We start from the raw sequence: 21,462 nt of genomic DNA, 5'->3' as shown, positions 1-21,462 counted from the left end.
AGCTTTCTGCTAGGATGTAGACCACAAAAGACGCTAAAGACGAAGGTACGATGCTCTCCGGAGCTAAGAGCCGCTCCCGGGCTTCTTTCGGCAGAAGCGGCGCTAAGAGAGCACTGTGAGCGTTACAATCGTCTATGCGCGAAGAAGCCGCTTCTTCGGCTCCGGGAGCCGGAGAGAGCGGCAGCATCGGAAAGTTGAAGTAGGAAGCTGTACAACATTGGGATTGTGTGCGCAGCTTGCCAACTGATAGAAAACAGTACCTTACACTTTCCTGACGTTTCCAATTACATGAATATTCGATTGGAAGCTGGTTTGGACAGCTTTTCCTTCCTTCATGCCAAACACTTGGCAGACCTCCGTGCACCGTCCAGAACACGATGGGAGATGTTTTCTGTGCTCCTGCAGGTTATCCTTGCCAGACGGAGTGGAAAAGCTTTCTGCTAGGATGTAGACAACAAAAGACGCTAAAGACGAAGGTACGATGCTCTCCGGAGCTAAGAGCCGCTCCCGGGCTTCTTTCGGTAGAAGCGGCGATAAGCGAGCACTGTGAGCGGTACAATCCTCTATGCGCGAAGAAGCCGCTTCTTCGGCTCCGGGAGCCGGAGAGAGCGGCAGCATCGGAAAGGTGAAGAAGGAAGCTGTACAACACTGGGATTGTGTGCGCAGCTTGCCAACTGATAGAAAACAGTACCTTACACTTTCCTGACGTTTCCAATCACATGAATATTCGATAAGAAGCTGTTTTGGACAGCTTTTCTTTCCTTCATGCCAAACACTTGGCAGACCTCCGTGCACCGTCCAGAACACGATGGGAGATGTTTTCTGTGCTCCTGCAGGTTTTCCTTGCCAGACGGAGTGGAAAAGCTTTCTGCTAGGATGTAGACCACAAAAGACGCTAAAGACGAAGGTACGATGCTCTCCGGAGCTAAGAGCCGCTCCCGGGCTTCTTTCGGCAGAAGCGGCGCTAAGAGAGCACTGTGAGCGGTACAATCGTCTTTGCGCGAAGAAGCCGCTTCTTCGGCTCCGGGAGCCGGAGAGAGCGGCAGCATCGGAAAGGTGAAGAAGGAAGCTTTACAACACAGGGATTGTGTGCGCAGCTTGCCAACTGATAGAAAACAGTACCTTACACTTTCCTGACGTTTCCAATCACATGAATATTCGATAAGAAGCTGTTTTGGACAGCTTTTCCTTCCTTCATGCCAAACACTTGGCAGACCTCCGTGCAACGTCCAGAACACGATGGGAGATGTTTTCTGTGCTCCCGCAGGTTTTCCTTGCCAGACGGAGTGGAAAAGCTTTCTGCTAGGATGTAGACCACAAAAGACGCTAAAGACGAAGGTACGATGCTCTCCGGAGCTAAGAGCCGCTCCCGGGCTTCTTTCGGCAGAAGCCGCGCTAAGAGAGCACTGTGAGCGGTACAATCGTCTTTGCGAGAAGAAGCTTCTTCTTCGGCTCCGGGAGCCGGAGAGAGCGGCAGCATCGGAAAGGTGAAGAAGGAAGCTGTACAACACAGGGATTGTGTGCGCAGCTTGCCAACTGATAGAAAACAGTACCTTACACTTTCCTGACGTTTCCAATCACATGAATATTCGATAAGAAGCTGTTTTGGACAGCTTTTCCTTCCTTCATGCCAAACACTTGGCAGACCTCCGTGCACCGTCCAGAACACGATGGGAGATGTTTTCTGTGCTCCTGCAGGTTTTCCTTGCCAGACGGAGTGGAAAAGCTTTCTGCTAGGATGTAGACCACAAAAGACGCTAAAGACGAAGGTACGATGCTCTCCGGAGCTAAGAGCCGCTCCCGGGCTTCTTTCGGCAGAAGCCGCGCTAAGAGAGTACTGTGAGCAGTACAATCGTCTTTGCGCGAAGAAGCCGCTTCTTCGGCTCCGGGAGCCGGAGAGAGCGGCAGCATCGGAAAGGTGAAGAAGGAAGCTGTACAACACTGGGATTGTGTGCGCAGCTTGCCAACTGATAGAAAACAGTACCTTACACTTTCCTGACGTTTCCAATCACATGAATATTCGATTGGAAGCTGGTTTGGACAACTTTCCTTTTCTTCTTGTCAAACACTTGGCAGACCTCCGTGCACCGTCCAGAACACGATGGGAGATGTTTTCTGTGCTCCCGCAGGTTTTCCTTGCCAGACAGAGTGGAAAAGCTTTCTGCTAGGATGTAGACCACAAAAGACGCTAAAGACGAAGGTACGATGCTCTCCGGAGCTAAGAGCCGCTCCCGGGCTTCTTTCGGCAGAAGCCGCGCTAAGAGAGCACTGTGAGCGATACAATCGTCTTTGCGCGAAGAAGCCGCTTCTTCGGCTCCGGGAGCCGGAGAGAGCGGCAGCATCGGAAAGGTGAAGAAGGAAGCTGTACAACACTGGGATTGTGTGCGCAGCTTGCCAACTGATAGAAAACAGTACCTTACACTTTCCTGACGTTTCCAATCACATGAATATTCGATTGGAAGCTGGTTTGGACAACTTTCATTTCTTCTTGTCAAACACTTGGCAGACCTCCGTGCACCGTCCAGAACACGATGGGAGATGTTTTCTGTGCTCCCGCAGGTTTTCCTTGCCAGACAGAGTGGAAAAGCTTTCTGCTAGGATGTAGACCACAAAAGACGCTAAAGACGAAGGTATGACGCTCTCCGGAGCTAAGAGCCGCTCCCGGGCTTCTTTCGGCAGAAGCGGCGCTAAGAGAGCACTGTGAGCGGTACAATCGTCTGTACGCGAAGAAGCCGCTTCTTCGGCTCCGGGAGCCGGAGAGAGCGGCAGCATCGGAAAGGTGAAGAAGGAAGCTGTACAACACTGGGATTGTGTGCGCAGCTTGCCAACTGATAGAAAACAGTACCTTACACTTTCCTGACGTTTCCAATTACATGAATATTCGATAAGAAGCTGTTTTGGACAGCTTTTCCTTCCTTCATGCCAAACACTTGGCAGACCTCCGTGCACCGTCCAGAACACGATGGGAGATGTTTTCTGTGCTCCCGCAGGTTTTCCTTGCCAGACGGAGTGGAAAAGCTTTCTGCTAGGATGTAGACCACAAAAGACGCTAAAGACGAAGGTACGATGCTCTCCGGAGCTAAGAGCCGCTCCCGGGCTTCTTTCGGCAGAAGCGGCGCTAAGAGAGCACTGTGAGCGGTACAATCGTCTTTGCGAGAAGAAGCTTCTTCTTCGGCTCCGGGAGCCGGAGAGAGCGGCAGCATCGGAAAGGTGAAGAAGGAAGCTGTACAACACTGGGATTGTGTGCGCAGCTTGCCAACTGATAGAAAACAGTACCTTACACTTTCCTGACGTTTCCAATCACATGAATATTCGATAAGAAGCTGTTTTGGACAGCTTTTCCTTCCTTCATGCCAAACACTTGGCAGACCTCCGTGCACCGTCCAGAACACGATGGGAGATGTTTTCTGTGCTCCCGCAGGTTTTCCTTGCCAGACGGAGTGGAAAAGCTTTCTGCTAGGATGTAGACCACAAAAGACGCTAAAGACGAAGGTACGATGCTCTCCGGAGCTAAGAGCCGCTCCCGGGCTTCTTTCGGCAGAAGCCGCGCTAAGAGAGCACTGTGAGCGATACAATCGTCTTTGCGCGAAGAAGCCGCTTCTTCGGCTCCGGGAGCCGGAGAGAGCGGCAGCATCGGAAAGGTGAAGAAGGAAGCTGTACAACACTGGGATTGTGTGCGCAGCTTGCCAACTGATAGAAAACAGTACCTTACACTTTCCTGACGTTTCCAATCACATGAATATTCGATTGGAAGCTGGTTTGGACAACTTTCATTTCTTCTTGTCAAACACTTGGCAGACCTCCGTGCACCGTCCAGAACACAATGGGAGATGTTTTCTGTGCTCCCGCAGGTTTTCCTTGCCAGACAGAGTGGAAAAGCTTTCTGCTAGGATGTAGACCACAAAAGACGCTAAAGACGAAGGTATGACGCTCTCCGGAGCTAAGAGCCGCTCCCGGGCTTCTTTCGGCAGAAGCGGCGCTAAGAGAGCACTGTGAGCGGTACAATCGTCTTTGCGCGAAGAAGCCGCTTCTTCGGCTCCGGGAGCCGGAGAGAGCGGCAGCATCGGAAAGGTGAAGAAGGAAGCTGTACAACACTGGGATTGTGTGCGCAGCTTGCCAACTGATAGAAAACAGTACCTTACACTTTCCTGACGTTTCCAATTACATGAATATTCGATAAGAAGCTGTTTTGGACAGCTTTTCCTTCCTTCATGCCAAACACTTGGCAGACCTCCGTGCACCGTCCAGAACACGATGGGAGATGTTTTCTGTGCTCCCGCAGGTTTTCCTTGCCAGACGGAGTGGAAAAGCTTTCTGCTAGGATGTAGACCACAAAAGACGCTAAAGACGAAGCTACGATGCTCTCCGGAGCTAAGAGCCGCTCCCGGGCTTCTTTCGGCAGAAGCCGCGCTAAGAGAGCACTGTGAGCGGTACAATCGTCTTTGCGAGAAGAAGCTTCTTCTTCGGCTCCGGGAGCCGGAGAGAGCGGCAGCATCGGAAAGGTGAAGAAGGAAGCTGTACAACACTGGGATTGTGTGCGCAGCTTGCCAACTGATAGAAAACAGTACCTTACACTTTCCTGACGTTTCCAATTACATGAATATTCGATAAGAAGCTGTTTTGGACAGCTTTTCCTTCCTTCATGCCAAACACTTGGCAGACCTCCGTGCACCGTCCAGAACACGATGGGAGATGTTTTCTGTGCTCCTGCAGGTTTTCCTTGCCAGACGGAGTGGAAAAGCTTTCTGCTAGGATGTAGACCACAAAAGACGCTAAAGACGAAGGTACGATGCTCTCCGGAGCTAAGAGCCGCTCCCGGGCTTCTTTCGGCAGAAGCCGCGCTAAGAGAGTACTGTGAGCAGTACAATCGTCTTTGCGCGAAGAAGCCGCTTCTTCGGCTCCGGGAGCCGGAGAGAGCGGCAGCATCGGAAAGGTGAAGAAGGAAGCTGTACAACACTGGGATTGTGTGCGCAGCTTGCCAACTGATAGAAAACAGTACCTTACACTTTCCTGACGTTTCCAATCACATGAATATTCGATTGGAAGCTGGTTTGGACAACTTTCCTTTTCTTCTTGTCAAACACTTGGCAGACGTCCGTGCACCGTCCAGAACACGATGGGAGATGTTTTCTGTGCTCCTGCAGGTTTTCCTTGCCAGACGGAGTGGAAAAGCTTTCTGCTAGGATGTAGACCACAAAAGACGCTAAAGACGAAGGTACGATGCTCTCCGGAGCTAAGAGCCGCTCCCGGGCTTCTTTCGGCAGAAGCGGCGCTAAGAGAGCACTGTGAGCGGTACAATCGTCTTTGCGCGAAGAAGCCGCTTCTTCGGCTCCGGGAGCCGGAGAGAGCGGCAGCATCGGAAAGGTGAAGAAGGAAGCTGTACAACACTGGGATTGTGTGCGCAGCTTGCCAACTGATAGAAAACAGTACCTTACACTTTCCTGACGTTTCCAATTACATGAATATTCGATAAGAAGCTGTTTTGGACAGCTTTTCCTTCCTTCATGCCAAACACTTGGCAGACCTCCGTGCACCGTCCAGAACACGATGGGAGATGTTTTCTGTGCTCCCGCAGGTTTTCCTTGCCAGACAGAGTGGAAAAGCTTTCTGCTAGGATGTAGACCACAAAAGACGCTAAAGACGAAGGTACGATGCTCTCCGGAGCTAAGAGCCGCTCCCGGGCTTCTTTCGGCAGAAGCCGCGCTAAGAGAGCACTGTGAGCGGTACAATCGTCTTTGCGAGAAGAAGCTTCTTCTTCGGCTCCGGGAGCCGGAGAGAGCGGCAGCATCGGAAAGGTGAAGAAGGAAGCTGTACAACACTGGGATTGTGTGCGCAGCTTGCCAACTGATAGAAAACAGTACCTTACACTTTCCTGACGTTTCCAATCACATGAATATTCGATAAGAAGCTGTTTTGGACAGCTTTTCCTTCCTTCATGCCAAACACTTGGCAGACCTCCGTGCACCGTCCAGAACACGATGGGAGATGTTTTCTGTGCTCCCGCAGGTTTTCCTTGCCAGACGGAGTGGAAAAGCTTTCTGCTAGGATGTAGACCACAAAAGACGCTAAAGACGAAGGTACGATGCTCTCCGGAGCTAAGAGCCGCTCCCGGGCTTCTTTCGGCAGAAGCCGCGCTAAGAGAGTACTGTGAGCAGTACAATCGTCTTTGCGCGAAGAAGCCGCTTCTTCGGCTCCGGGAGCCGGAGAGAGCGGCAGCATCGGAAAGGTGAAGAAGGAAGCTGTACAACACTGGGATTGTGTGCGCAGCTTGCCAACTGATAGAAAACAGTACCTTACACTTTCCTGACGTTTCCAATCACATGAATATTCGATTGGAAGCTGGTTTGGACAACTTTCCTTTTCTTCTTGTCAAACACTTGGCAGACCTCCGTGCACCGTCCAGAACACGATGGGAGATGTTTTCTGTGCTCCCGCAGGTTTTCCTTGCCAGACAGAGTGGAAAAGCTTTCTGCTAGGATGTAGACCACAAAAGACGCTAAAGACGAAGGTACGATGCTCTCCGGAGCTAAGAGCCGCTCCCGGGCTTCTTTCGGCAGAAGCCGCGCTAAGAGAGCACTGTGAGCGATACAATCGTCTTTGCGCGAAGAAGCCGCTTCTTCGGCTCCGGGAGCCGGAGAGAGCGGCAGCATCGGAAAGGTGAAGAAGGAAGCTGTACAACACTGGGATTGTGTGCGCAGCTTGCCAACTGATAGAAAACAGTACCTTACACTTTCCTGATGTTTCCAATCACATGAATATTCGATAAGAAGCTGTTTTGGACAGCTTTTCCTTCCTTCATGCCAAACACTTGGCAGACCTCCGTGCACCGTCCAGAACACGATGGGAGATGTTTTCTGTGCTCCCGCAGGTTTTCCTTGCCAGACAGAGTGGAAAAGCTTTCTGCTAGGATGTAGACCACAAAAGACGCTAAAGACGAAGGTACGATGCTCTCCGGAGCTAAGAGCCGCTCCCGGGCTTCTTTCGGCAGAAGCCGCGCTAAGAGAGCACTGTGAGCGGTACAATCGTCTTTGCGAGAAGAAGCCGCTTCTTCGGCTCCGGGAGCCGGAGAGAGCGGCAGCATCGGAAAGGTGAAGAAGGAAGCTGTACAACACTGGGATTGTGTGCGCAGCTTGCCAACTGATAGAAAACAGTACCTTACACTTTCCTGACGTCTCCAATCACATGCATATTCGATTGGAAGCTGGTTTGGACAACATTCCTTTTCTTCTTGTCAAACACTTGGCAGACCTCCGTGCACCGTCCAGAACACGATGGGAGATGTTTTCTGTGCTCCTGCAGGTTTTCCTTGCCAGACGGAGTGGAAAAGCTTTCTGCTAGGATGTAGACCACAAAAGACGCTAAAGACGAAGGTACGATGCTCTCCGGAGCTAAGAGCCGCTCCCGGGCTTCTTTCGGCAGAAGCGGCGCTAAGAGAGCACTGTGAGCGGTACAATCGTCTTTGCGCGAAGAAGCCGCTTCTTCGGCTCCGGGAGCCGGAGAGAGCGGCAGCATCGGAAAGGTGAAGAAGGAAGCTGTACAACACTGGGATTGTGTGCGCAGCTTGCCAACTGATAGAAAACAGTACCTTACACTTTCCTGACTTTTCCAATCACATGAATATTCGATAAGAAGCTGTTTTGGACAGCTTTACCTTCCTTCATGCCAAACACTTGGCAGACCTCCGTGCACCGTCCAGAACACGATGGGAGATGTTTTCTGTGCTCCTGCAGGTTTTCCTTGCCAGACAGAGTGGAAAAGCTTTCTGCTAGGATGTAGACCACAAAAGACGCTAAAGACGAAGGTATGATGCTCTCCGGAGCTAAGAGCCGCTCCCGGGCTTCTTTCGGCAGAAGCGGCGCTAAGAGAGCACTGTGAGCGGTACAATCGTCTTTGCGCGAAGAAGCCGCTTCTTCGGCTCCGGGAGCCGGAGAGAGCGGCAGTATCGGAAAGGTGAAGAAGGAAGCTGTACAACACTGGGATTGTGTGCGCAGCTTGCCAACTGATAGAAAACAGTACCTTACACTTTCCTGACGTTTCCAATCACATGAATATTCGATAAGAAGCTGTTTTGGACAGCTTTTCTTTCCTTCATGCCAAACACTTGGCAGACCTCCGTGCACCGTCCAGAACACGATGGGAGATGTTTTCTGTGCTCCCGCAGGTTTTCCTTGCCAGACAGAGTGGAAAAGCTTTCTGCTAGGATGTAGACCACAAAAGACGCTAAAGACGTAGGTACGATGCTCTCATGAGCTAAGAGCCGCTCCCGGGCTTCTTTCGGCAGAAGCCGCGCTAAGAGAGCACTGTGAGCGATACAATCGTCTATGCGCGAAGAAGCCGCTTCTTCGGCTCCGAGAGCCGGAGAGAGCGGCAGCATCGGAAAGGTGAAGAAGGAAGCTGTACAACACTGGGATTGTGTGCGCAGCTTGCCAACTGATAGAAAACAGTACCTTACACTTTCCTGACGTTTCCAATCACATGAATATTCGATTGGAAGCTGGTTTGGACAACTTTCATTTCTTCTTGTCAAACACTTGGCAGACCTCCGTGCACCGTCCAGAACACGATGGGAGATGTTTTCTGTGCTCCCGCAGGTTTTCCTTGCCAGACAGAGTGGAAAAGCTTTCTGCTAGGATGTAGACCACAAAAGACGCTAAAGACGAAGGTACGATGCTCTCCGGAGCTAAGAGCCGCTCCCGGGCTTCTTTCGGCAGAAGCCGCGCTAAGAGAGCACTGTGAGCGATACAATCGTCTTTGCGCGAAGAAGCCGCTTCTTCGGCTCCGGGAGCCGGAGAGAGCGGCAGCATCGGAAAGGTGAAGAAGGAAGCTGTACAACACTGGGATTGTGTGCGCAGCTTGCCAACTGACAGAAAACAGTACCTTACACTTTCCTGACGTTTCCAATCACATGAATATTCGATTGGAAGCTGGTTTGGACAACTTTCATTTCTTCTTGTCAAACACTTGGCAGACCTCCGTGCACCGTCCAGAACACGATGGGAGATGTTTTCTGTGCTCCCGCAGGTTTTCCTTGCCAGACAGAGTGGAAAAGCTTTCTGCTAGGATGTAGACCACAAAAGACGCTAAAGACGAAGGTATGACGCTCTCCGGAGCTAAGAGCCGCTCCCGGGCTTCTTTCGGCAGAAGCGGCGCTAAGAGAGCACTGTGAGCGGTACAATCGTCTTTGCGCGAAGAAGCCGCTTCTTCGGCTCCGGGAGCCGGAGAGAGCGGCAACATCGGAAAGGTGAAGAAGGAAGCTGTACAACACTGGGATTGTGTGCGCAGCTTGCCAACTGATAGAAAACAGTACCTTACACTTTCCTGACGTTTCCAATTACATGAATATTCGATAAGAAGCTGTTTTGGACAGCTTTTCCTTCCTTCATGCCAAACACTTGGCAGACCTCCGTGCACCGTCCAGAACACGATGGGAGATGTTTTCTGTGCTCCCGCAGGTTTTCCTTGCCAGACGGAGTGGAAAAGCTTTCTGCTAGGATGTAGACCACAAAAGACGCTAAAGACGAAGGTACGATGCTCTCCGGAGCTAAGAGCCGCTCCCGGGCTTCTTTCGGCAGAAGCGGCGATAAGCGAGCACTGTGAGCGTTACAATCGTCTATGCGCGAAGAAGCCGCTTCTTCGGCTCCGGGAGCCGGAGAGAGCGGCAGCATCGGAAAGTTGAAGTAGGAAGCTGTACAACATTGGGATTGTGTGCGCAGCTTGCCAACTGATAGAAAACAGTACCTTACACTTTCCTGACGTTTCCAATTACATGAATATTCGATTGGAAGCTGGTTTGGACAGCTTTTCCTTCCTTCATGCCAAACACTTGGCAGACCTCCGTGCACCGTCCAGAACACGATGGGAGATGTTTTCTGTGCTCCTGCAGGTTATCCTTGCCAGACGGAGTGGAAAAGCTTTCTGCTAGGATGTAGACAACAAAAGACGCTAAAGACGAAGGTACGATGCTCTCCGGAGCTAAGAGCCGCTCCCGGGCTTCTTTCGGTAGAAGCGGCGATAAGCGAGCACTGTGAGCGGTACAATCCTCTATGCGCGAAGAAGCCGCTTCTTCGGCTCCGGGAGCCGGAGAGAGCGGCAGCATCGGAAAGGTGAAGAAGGAAGCTGTACAACACTGGGATTGTGTGCGCAGCTTGCCAACTGATAGAAAACAGTACCTTACACTTTCCTGACGTTTCCAATCACATGAATATTCGATAAGAAGCTGTTTTGGACAGCTTTTCTTTCCTTCATGCCAAACACTTGGCAGACCTCCGTGCACCGTCCAGAACACGATGGGAGATGTTTTCTGTGCTCCCGCAGGTTTTCCTTGCCAGACGGAGTGGAAAAGCTTTCTGCTAGGATGTAGACCACAAAAGACGCTAAAGACGAAGGTACGATGCTCTCCGGAGCTAAGAGCCGCTCCCGGGCTTCTTTCGGCAGAAGCGGCGCTAAGAGAGCACTGTGAGCGGTACAATCGTCTTTGCGCGAAGAAGCCGCTTCTTCGGCTCCGGGAGCCGGAGAGAGCGGCAGCATCGGAAAGGTGAAGAAGGAAGCTTTACAACACAGGGATTGTGTGCGCAGCTTGCCAACTGATAGAAAACAGTACCTTACACTTTCCTGACGTTTCCAATTACATGAATATTCGATAAGAAGCTGTTTTGGACAGCTTTTCCTTCCTTCATGCCAAACACTTGGCAGACCTCCGTGCACCGTCCAGAACACGATGGGAGATGTTTTCTGTGCTCCCGCAGGTTTTCCTTGCCAGACGGAGTGGAAAAGCTTTCTGCTAGGATGTAGACCACAAAAGACGCTAAAGACGAAGGTACGATGCTCTCCGGAGCTAAGAGCCGCTCCCGGGCTTCTTTCGGCAGAAGCCGCGCTAAGAGAGCACTGTGAGCGGTACAATCGTCTTTGCGAGAAGAAGCTTCTTCTTCGGCTCCGGGAGCCGGAGAGAGCGGCAGCATCGGAAAGGTGAAGAAGGAAGCTGTACAACACAGGGATTGTGTGCGCAGCTTGCCAACTGATAGAAAACAGTACCTTACACTTTCCTGACGTTTCCAATCACATGAATATTCGATAAGAAGCTGTTTTGGACAGCTTTTCCTTCCTTCATGCCAAACACTTGGCAGACCTCCGTGCACCGTCCAGAACACGATGGGAGATGTTTTCTGTGCTCCTGCAGGTTTTCCTTGCCAGACGGAGTGGAAAAGCTTTCTGCTAGGATGTAGACCACAAAAGACGCTAAAGACGAAGGTACGATGCTCTCCGGAGCTAAGAGCCGCTCCCGGGCTTCTTTCGGCAGAAGCCGCGCTAAGAGAGTACTGTGAGCAGTACAATCGTCTTTGCGCGAAGAAGCCGCTTCTTCGGCTCCGGGAGCCAGAGAGAGCGGCAGCATCGGAAAGGTGAAGAAGGAAGCTGTACAACACTGGGATTGTGTGCGCAGCTTGCCAACTGATAGAAAACAGTACCTTACACTTTCCTGACGTTTCCAATCACATGAATATTCGATTGGAAGCTGGTTTGGACAACTTTCCTTTTCTTCTTGTCAAACACTTGGCAGACCTCCGTGCACCGTCCAGAACACGATGGGAGATGTTTTCTGTGCTCCCGCAGGTTTTCCTTGCCAGACAGAGTGGAAAAGCTTTCTGCTAGGATGTAGACCACAAAAGACGCTAAAGACGAAGGTACGATGCTCTCCGGAGCTAAGAGCCGCTCCCGGGCTTCTTTCGGCAGAAGCCGCGCTAAGAGAGCACTGTGAGCGATACAATCGTCTTTGCGCGAAGAAGCCGCTTCTTCGGCTCCGGGAGCCGGAGAGAGCGGCAGCATCGGAAAGGTGAAGAAGGAAGCTGTACAACACTGGGATTGTGTGCGCAGCTTGCCAACTGATAGAAAACAGTACCTTACACTTTCCTGACGTTTCCAATCACATGAATATTCGATTGGAAGCTGGTTTGGACAACTTTCATTTCTTCTTGTCAAACACTTGGCAGACCTCCGTGCACCGTCCAGAACACGATGGGAGATGTTTTCTGTGCTCCCGCAGGTTTTCCTTGCCAGACAGAGTGGAAAAGCTTTCTGCTAGGATGTAGACCACAAAAGACGCTAAAGACGAAGGTATGACGCTCTCCGGAGCTAAGAGCCGCTCCCGGGCTTCTTTCGGCAGAAGCGGCGCTAAGAGAGCACTGTGAGCGGTACAATCGTCTGTACGCGAAGAAGCCGCTTCTTCGGCTCCGGGAGCCGGAGAGAGCGGCAGCATCGGAAAGGTGAAGAAGGAAGCTGTACAACACTGGGATTGTGTGCGCAGCTTGCCAACTGATAGAAAACAGTACCTTACACTTTCCTGACGTTTCCAATTACATGAATATTCGATAAGAAGCTGTTTTGGACAGCTTTTCCTTCCTTCATGCCAAACACTTGGCAGACCTCCGTGCACCGTCCAGAACACGATGGGAGATGTTTTCTGTGCTCCCGCAGGTTTTCCTTGCCAGACGGAGTGGAAAAGCTTTCTGCTAGGATGTAGACCACAAAAGACGCTAAAGACGAAGGTACGATGCTCTCCGGAGCTAAGAGCCGCTCCCGGGCTTCTTTCGGCAGAAGCGGCGCTAAGAGAGCACTGTGAGCGGTACAATCGTCTTTGCGAGAAGAAGCTTCTTCTTCGGCTCCGGGAGCCGGAGAGAGCGGCAGCATCGGAAAGGTGAAGAAGGAAGCTGTACAACACTGGGATTGTGTGCGCAGCTTGCCAACTGATAGAAAACAGTACCTTACACTTTCCTGACGTTTCCAATCACATGAATATTCGATAAGAAGCTGTTTTGGACAGCTTTTCCTTCCTTCATGCCAAACACTTGGCAGACCTCCGTGCACCGTCCAGAACACGATGGGAGATGTTTTCTGTGCTCCCGCAGGTTTTCCTTGCCAGACGGAGTGGAAAAGCTTTCTGCTAGGATGTAGACCACAAAAGACGCTAAAGACGAAGGTACGATGCTCTCCGGAGCTAAGAGCCGCTCCCGGGCTTCTTTCGGCAGAAGCGGCGCTAAGAGAGTACTGTGAGCAGTACAATCGTCTTTGCGCGAAGAAGCCGCTTCTTCGGCTCCGGGAGCCGGAGAGAGCGGCAGCATCGGAAAGGTGAAGAAGGAAGCTGTACAACACTGGGATTGTGTGCGCAGCTTGCCAACTGATAGAAAACAGTACCTTACACTTTCCTGACGTTTCCAATCACATGAATATTCGATTGGAAGCTGGTTTGGACAACTTTCATTTCTTCTTGTCAAACACTTGGCAGACCTCCGTGCAACGTCCAGAACACGATGGGAGATGTTTTCTGTGCTCCCGCAGGTTTTCCTTGCCAGACGGAGTGGAAAAGCTTTCTGCTAGGATGTAGACCACAAAAGACGCTAAAGACGAAGGTACGATGCTCTCCGGAGCTAAGAGCCGCTCCCGGGCTTCTTTCGGCAGAAGCCGCGCTAAGAGAGCACTGTGAGCGGTACAATCGTCTTTGCGAGAAGAAGCTTCTTCTTCGGCTCCGGGAGCCGGAGAGAGCGGCAGCATCGGAAAGGTGAAGAAGGAAGCTGTACAACACTGGGATTGTGTGCGCAGCTTGCCAACTGATAGAAAACAGTACCTTACACTTTCCTGACGTTTCCAATCACATGAATATTCGATAAGAAGCTGTTTTGGACAGCTTTTCCTTCCTTCATGCCAAACACTTGGCAGACCTCCGTGCACCGTCCAGAACACGATGGGAGATGTTTTCTGTGCTCCCGCAGGTTTTCCTTGCCAGACGGAGTGGAAAAGCTTTCTGCTAGGATGTAGACCACAAAAGACGCTAAAGACGAAGGTACGATGCTCTCCGGAGCTAAGAGCCGCTCCCGGGCTTCTTTCGGCAGAAGCCGCGCTAAGAGAGTACTGTGAGCAGTACAATCGTCTTTGCGCGAAGAAGCCGCTTCTTCGGCTCCGGGAGCCGGAGAGAGCGGCAGCATCGGAAAGGTGAAGAAGGAAGCTGTACAACACTGGGATTGTGTGCGCAGCTTGCCAACTGATAGAAAACAGTACCTTACACTTTCCTGACGTTTCCAATCACATGAATATTCGATTGGAAGCTGGTTTGGACAACTTTCCTTTTCTTCTTGTCAAACACTTGGCAGACCTCCGTGCACCGTCCAGAACACGATGGGAGATGTTTTCTGTGCTCCCGCAGGTTTTCCTTGCCAGACAGAGTGGAAAAGCTTTCTGCTAGGATGTAGACCACAAAAGACGCTAAAGACGAAGGTACGATGCTCTCCGGAGCTAAGAGCCGCTCCCGGGCTTCTTTCGGCAGAAGCCGCGCTAAGAGAGCACTGTGAGCGATACAATCGTCTTTGCGCGAAGAAGCCGCTTCTTCGGCTCCGGGAGCCGGAGAGAGCGGCAGCATCGGAAAGGTGAAGAAGGAAGCTGTACAACACTGGGATTGTGTGCGCAGCTTGCCAACTGATAGAAAACAGTACCTTACACTTTCCTGACGTTTCCAATCACATGAATATTCGATTGGAAGCTGGTTTGGACAACTTTCATTTCTTCTTGTCAAACACTTGGCAGACCTCCGTGCACCGTCCAGAACACGATGGGAGATGTTTTCTGTGCTCCCGCAGGTTTTCCTTGCCAGACAGAGTGGAAAAGCTTTCTGCTAGGATGTAGACCACAAAAGACGCTAAAGACGAAGGTATGACGCTCTCCGGAGCTAAGAGCCGCTCCCGGGCTTCTTTCGGCAGAAGCGGCGCTAAGAGAGCACTGTGAGCGGTACAATCGTCTTTGCGCGAAGAAGCCGCTTCTTCGGCTCCGGGAGCCGGAGAGAGCGGCAACATCGGAAAGGTGAAGAAGGAAGCTGTACAACACTGGGATTGTGTGCGCAGCTTGCCAACTGATAGAAAACAGTACCTTACACTTTCCTGACGTTTCCAATTACATGAATATTCGATAAGAAGCTGTTTTGGACAGCTTTTCCTTCCTTCATGCCAAACACTTGGCAGACCTCCGTGCACCGTCCAGAACACGATGGGAGATGTTTTCTGTGCTCCCGCAGGTTTTCCTTGCCAGACGGAGTGGAAAAGCTTTCTGCTAGGATGTAGACCACAAAAGACGCTAAAGACGAAGGTACGATGCTCTCCGGAGCTAAGAGCCGCTCCCGGGCTTCTTTCGGCAGAAGCCGCGCTAAGAGAGCACTGTGAGCGGTACAATCGTCTTTGCGAGAAGAAGCCGCTTCTTCGGCTCCGGGAGCCGGAGAGAGCGGCAGCATCGGAAAGGTGAAGAAGGAAGCTGTACAACACTGGGATTGTGTGCGCAGCTTGCCAACTGATAGAAAACAGTACCTTACACTTTCCTGACGTCTCCAATCACATGCATATTCGATTGGAAGCTGGTTTGGACAACTTTCCTTTTCTTCTTGTCAAACACTTGGCAGACGTCCGTGCACCGTCCAGAACACGATGGGAGATGTTTTCTGTGCTCCTGCAGGTTTTCCTTGCCAGACGGAGTGGAAAAGCTTTCTGCTAGGATGTAGACCACAAAAGACGCTAAAGACGAAGGTACGATGCTCTCCGGAGCTAAGAGCCGCTCCCGGGCTTCTTTCGGCAGAAGCGGCGCTAAGAGAGCACTGTGAGCGGTACAATCGTCTTTGCGCGAAGAAGCCGCTTCTTCGGCTCCGGGAGCCGGAGAGAGCGGCAGCATCGGAAAGGTGAAGAAGGAAGCTGTACAACACTGGGATTGTGTGCGCAGCTTGCCAACTGATAGAAAACAGTACCTTACACTTTCCTGACTTTTCCAATCACATGAATATTCGATAAGAAGCTGTTTTGGACAGCTTTTCTTTCCTTCATGCCAAACACTTGGCAGACCTCCGTGCAACGTCCAGAACACGATGGGAGATGTTTTCTGTGCTCCCGCAGGTTTTCCTTGCCAGACAGAGTGGAAAAGCTTTCTGCTAGGATGTAGACCACAAAAGACGCTAAAGACGAAGGTACGATGCTCTCCGGAGCTAAGAGCCGCTCCCGGGCTTCTTTCGGCAGAAGCCGCGCTAAGAGAGCACTGTGAGCGATACAATCGTCTATGCGCGAAGAAGCCGCTTCTTCGGCTCCGGGAGCCGGAGAGAGCGGCAGCATCGGAAAGGTGAAGAAGGAAGCTGTACAACACTGGGATTGTGTGCGCAGCTTGCCAACTGATAGAAAACAGTACCTTACACTTTCCTGACGTTTCCAATCACATGAATATTCGATTGGAAGCTGGTTTGGACAACTTTCATTTCTTCTTGTCAAACACTTGGCAGACCTCCGTGCACCGTCCAGAACACGATGGGAGATGTTTTCTGTGCTCCCGCAGGTTTTCCTTGCCAGACAGAGTGGAAAAGCTTTCTGCTAGGATGTAGACCACAAAAGACGCTAAAGACGAAGGTACGACGCTCTCCGGAGCTAAGAGCGGCTCCCGGGCTTCTTTCGGCAGAAGCGGCGCTAAGAGAGCACTGTGAGCGGTACAATCGTCTTTGCGCGAAGAAGCCGCTTCTTCGGCTCCGGGAGCCGGAGAGAGCGGCAGCATCGGAAAGGTGAAGAAGGAAGCTGTACAACACTGGGATTGTGTGCGCAGCTTGCCAACTGATAGAAAACAGTACCTTACACTTTCCTGACGTTTCCAATTACATGAATATTCGATAAGAAGCTGTTTTGGACAGCTTTTCCTTCCTTCATGCCAAACACTTGGCAGACCTCCGTGCACCGTCCAGAACACGATGGGAGATGTTTTCTGTGCTCCCGCAGGTTTTCCTTGCCAGACGGAGTGGAAAAGCTTTCTGCTAGGATGTAGACCACAAAAGACGCTAAAGACGAAGGTACGATGCTCTCCGGAGCTAAGAGCCGCTCCCGGGCTTCTTTCGGCAGAAGCCGCGCTAAGAGAGCACTGTGAGCGGTACAATCGTCTTTGCGAGAAGAAGCTTCTTCTTCGGCTCCGGGAGCCGGAGAGAGCGGCAGCATCGGAAAGGTGAAGAAGGAAGCTGTACAACACTGGGATTGTGTGCGCAGCTTGCCAACTGATAGAAAACAGTACCTTACACTTTCCTGACGTTTCCAATCACATGAATATTCGATAAGAAGCTGTTTTGGACAGCTTTTCCTTCCTTCATGCCAAACACTTGGCAGACCTCCGTGCACCGTCCAGAACACGATGGGAGATGTTTTCTGTGCTCCTGCAGGTTTTCCTTGCCAGACGGAGTGGAAAAGCTTTCTGCTAGGATGTAGACCACAAAAGACGCTAAAGACGAAGGTACGATGCTCTCCGGAGCTAAGAGCCGCTCCCGGGTTTCTTTCGGCAGAAGCCGCGCTAAGAGAGTACTGTGAGCAGTACAATCGTCTTTGCGCGAAGAAGCCGCTTCTTCGGCTCCGGGAGCCGGAGAGAGCGGCAGCATCGGAAAGGTGAAGAAGGAAGCTGTACAACACTGGGATTGTGTGCGCAGCTTGCCAACTGATAGAAAACAGTACCTTACACTTTCCTGACGTTTCCAATCACATGAATATTCGATTGGAAGCTGGTTTGGACAACTTTCCTTTTCTTCTTGTCAAACACTTGGCAGACGTCCGTGCACCGTCCAGAACACGATGGGAGATGTTTTCTGTGCTCCTGCAGGTTTTCCTTGCCAGACGGAGTGGAAAAGCTTTCTGCTAGGATGTAGACCACAAAAGACGCTAAAGACGAAGGTACGATGCTCTCCGGAGCTAAGAGCCGCTCCCGGGCTTCTTTCGGCAGAAGCGGCGCTAAGAGAGCACTGTGAGCGGTACAATCGTCTTTGCGCGAAGAAGCCGCTTCTTCGGCTCCGGGAGCCGGAGAGAGCGGCAGCATCGGAAAGGTGAAGAAGGAAGCTGTACAACACTGGGATTGTGTGCGCAGCTTGCCAACTGATAGAAAACAGTACCTTACACTTTCCTGACGTTTCCAATTACATGAATATTCGATAAGAAGCTGTTTTGGACAGCTTTTCCTTCCTTCATGCCAAACACTTGGCAGACCTCCGTGCACCGTCCAGAACACGATGGGAGATGTTTTCTGTGCTCCCGCAGGTTTTCCTTGCCAGACGGAGTGGAAAAGCTTTCTGCTAGGATGTAGACCACAAAAGACGCTAAAGACGAAGGTACGATGCTCTCCGGAGCTAAGAGCCGCTCCCGGGCTTCTTTCGGCAGAAGCCGCGCTAAGAGAGCACTGTGAGCGGTACAATCGTCTTTGCGAGAAGAAGCTTCTTCTTCGGCTCCGGGAGCCGGAGAGAGCGGCAGCATCGGAAAGGTGAAGAAGGAAGCTGTACAACACTGGGATTGTGTGCGCAGCTTGCCAACTGATAGAAAACAGTACCTTACACTTTCCTGACGTTTCCAATCACATGAATATTCGATAAGAAGCTGTTTTGGACAGCTTTTCCTTCCTTCATGCCAAACACTTGGCAGACCTCCGTGCACCGTCCAGAACACGATGGGAGATGTTTTCTGTGCTCCCGCAGGTTTTCCTTGCCAGACAGAGTGGAAAAGCTTTCTGCTAGGATGTAGACCACAAAAGACGCTAAAGACGAAGGTACGATGCTCTCCGGAGCTAAGAGCCGCTCCCGGGCTTCTTTCGGCAGAAGCCGCGCTAAGAGAGCACTGTGAGCGGTACAATCGTCTTTGCGAGAAGAAGCCGCTTCTTCGGCTCCGGGAGCCGGAGAGAGCGGCAGCATCGGAAAGGTGAAGAAGGAAGCTGTACAACACTGGGATTGTGTGCGCAGCTTGCCAACTGATAGAAAACAGTACCTTACACTTTCCTGACGTCTCCAATCACATGCATATTCGATTGGAAGCTGGTTTGGACAACTTTCCTTTTCTTCTTGTCAAACACTTGGCAGACGTCCGTGCACCGTCCAGAACACGATGGGAGATGTTTTCTGTGCTCCTGCAGGTTTTCCTTGCCAGACGGAGTGGAAAAGCTTTCTGCTAGGATGTAGACCACAAAAGACGCTAAAGACGAAGGTACGATGCTCTCCGGAGCTAAGAGCCGCTCCCGGGCTTCTTTCGGCAGAAGCGGCGCTAAGAGAGCACTGTGAGCGGTACAATCGTCTTTGCGCGAAGAAGCCGCTTCTTCGGCTCCGGGAGCCGGAGAGAGCGGCAGCATCGGAAAGGTGAAGAAGGAAGCTGTACAACACTGGGATTGTGTGCGCAGCTTGCCAACTGATAGAAAACAGTACCTTACACTTTCCTGACTTTTCCAATCACATGAATATTCGATAAGAAGCTGTTTTGGACAGCTTTACCTTCCTTCATGCCAAACACTTGGCAGACCTCCGTGCACCGTCCAGAACACGATGGGAGATGTTTTCTGTGCTCCTGCAGGTTTTCCTTGCCAGACAGAGTGGAAAAGCTTTCTGCTAGGATGTAGACCACAAAAGACGCTAAAGACGAAGGTATGATGCTCTCCGGAGCTAAGAGCCGCTCCCGGGCTTCTTTCGGCAGAAGCGGCGCTAAGAGAGCACTGTGAGCGGTACAATCGTCTTTGCGCGAAGAAGCCGCTTCTTCGGCTCCGGGAGCCGGAGAGAGCGGCAGTATCGGAAAGGTGAAGAAGGAAGCTGTACAACACTGGGATTGTGTGCGCAGCTTGCCAACTGATAGAAAACAGTACCTTACACTTTCCTGACGTTTCCAATCACATGAATATTCGATAAGAAGCTGTTTTGGACAGCTTTTCTTTCCTTCATGCCAAACACTTGGCAGACCTCCGTGCACCGTCCAGAACACGATGGGAGATGTTTTCTGTGCTCCCGCAGGTTTTCCTTGCCAGACAGAGTGGAAAAGCTTTCTGCTAGGATGTAGACCACAAAAGACGCTAAAGACGTAGGTACGATGCTCTCATGAGCTAAGAGCCGCTCCCGGGCTTCTTTCGGCAGAAGCCGCGCTAAGAGAGCACTGTGAGCGATACAATCGTCTATGCGCGAAGAAGCCGCTTCTTCGGCTCCGAGAGCCGGAGAGAGCGGCAGCATCGGAAAGGTGAAGAAGGAAGCTGTACAACACTGGGATTGTGTGCGCAGCTTGCCAACTGATAGAAAACAGTACCTTACACTTTCCTGACGTTTCCAATCACATGAATATTCGATTGGAAGCTGGTTTGGACAACTTTCATTTCTTCTTGTCAAACACTTGGCAGACCTCCGTGCACCGTCCAGAACACGATGGGAGATGTTTTCTGTGCTCCCGCAGGTTTTCCTTGCCAGACAGAGTGGAAAAGCTTTCTGCTAGGATGTAGACCACAAAAGACGCTAAAGACGAAGGTATGACGCTCTCCGGAGCTAAGAGCCGCTCCCGGGCTTCTTTCGGCAGAAGCGGCGCTAAGAGAGCACTGTGAGCGGTACAATCGTCTTTGCGCGAAGAAGCCGCTTCTTCGGCTCCGGGAGCCGGAGAGAGCGGCAACATCGGAAAGGTGAAGAAGGAAGCTGTACAACACTGGGATTGTGTGCGCAGCTTGCCAACTGATAGAAAACAGTACCTTACACTTTCCTGACGTTTCCAATTACATGAATATTCGATAAGAAGCTGTTTTGGACAGCTTTTCCTTCCTTCATGCCAAACACTTGGCAGACCTCCGTGCACCGTCCAGAACACGATGGGAGATGTTTTCTGTGCTCCCGCAGGTTTTCCTTGCCAGACGGAGTGGAAAAGCTTTCTGCTAGGATGTAGACCACAAAAGACGCTAAAGACGAAGGTACGATGCTCTCCGGAGCTAAGAGCCGCTCCCGGGCTTCTTTCGGCAGAAGCCGCGCTAAGAGAGCACTGTGAGCGGTACAATCGTCTTTGCGAGAAGAAGCCGCTTCTTCGGCTCCGGGAGCCGGAGAGAGCGGCAGCATCGGAAAGGTGAAGAAGGAAGCTGTACAACACTGGGATTGTGTGCGCAGCTTGCCAACTGATAGAAAACAGTACCTTACACTTTCCTGACGTTTCCAATCACATGAATATTCGATAAGAAGCTGTTTTGGACAGCTTTACCTTCCTTCATGCCAAACACTTGGCAGACCTCCGTGCACCGTCCAGAACACGATGGGAGATGTTTTCTGTGCTCCTGCAGGTTTTCCTTGCCAGACAGAGTGGAAAAGCTTTCTGCTAGGATGTAGACCACAAAAGACGCTAAAGACGAAGGTATGATGCTCTCCGGAGCTAAGAGCCGCTCCCGGGCTTCTTTCGGCAGAAGCGGCGCTAAGAGAGCACTGTGAGCGGTACAATCGTCTTTGCGCGAAGAAGCCGCTTCTTCGGCTCCGGGAGCCGGAGAGAGCGGCAGTATCGGAAAGGTGAAGAAGGAAGCTGTACAACACTGGGATTGTGTGCGCAGCTTGCCAACTGATAGAAAACAGTACCTTACACTTTCCTGACGTTTCCAATCACATGAATATTCGATAAGAAGCTGTTTTGGACAGCTTTTCTTTCCTTCATGCCAAACACTTGGCAG

The sequence above is a fragment of the Ammospiza caudacuta genome, chromosome 9 (genome assembly GCF_027887145.1).
Source record: "Ammospiza caudacuta isolate bAmmCau1 chromosome 9, bAmmCau1.pri, whole genome shotgun sequence".
NCBI lineage: Eukaryota > Metazoa > Chordata > Aves > Passeriformes > Passerellidae > Ammospiza > Ammospiza caudacuta.
This window is presented reverse-complemented; position numbering follows the sequence as displayed.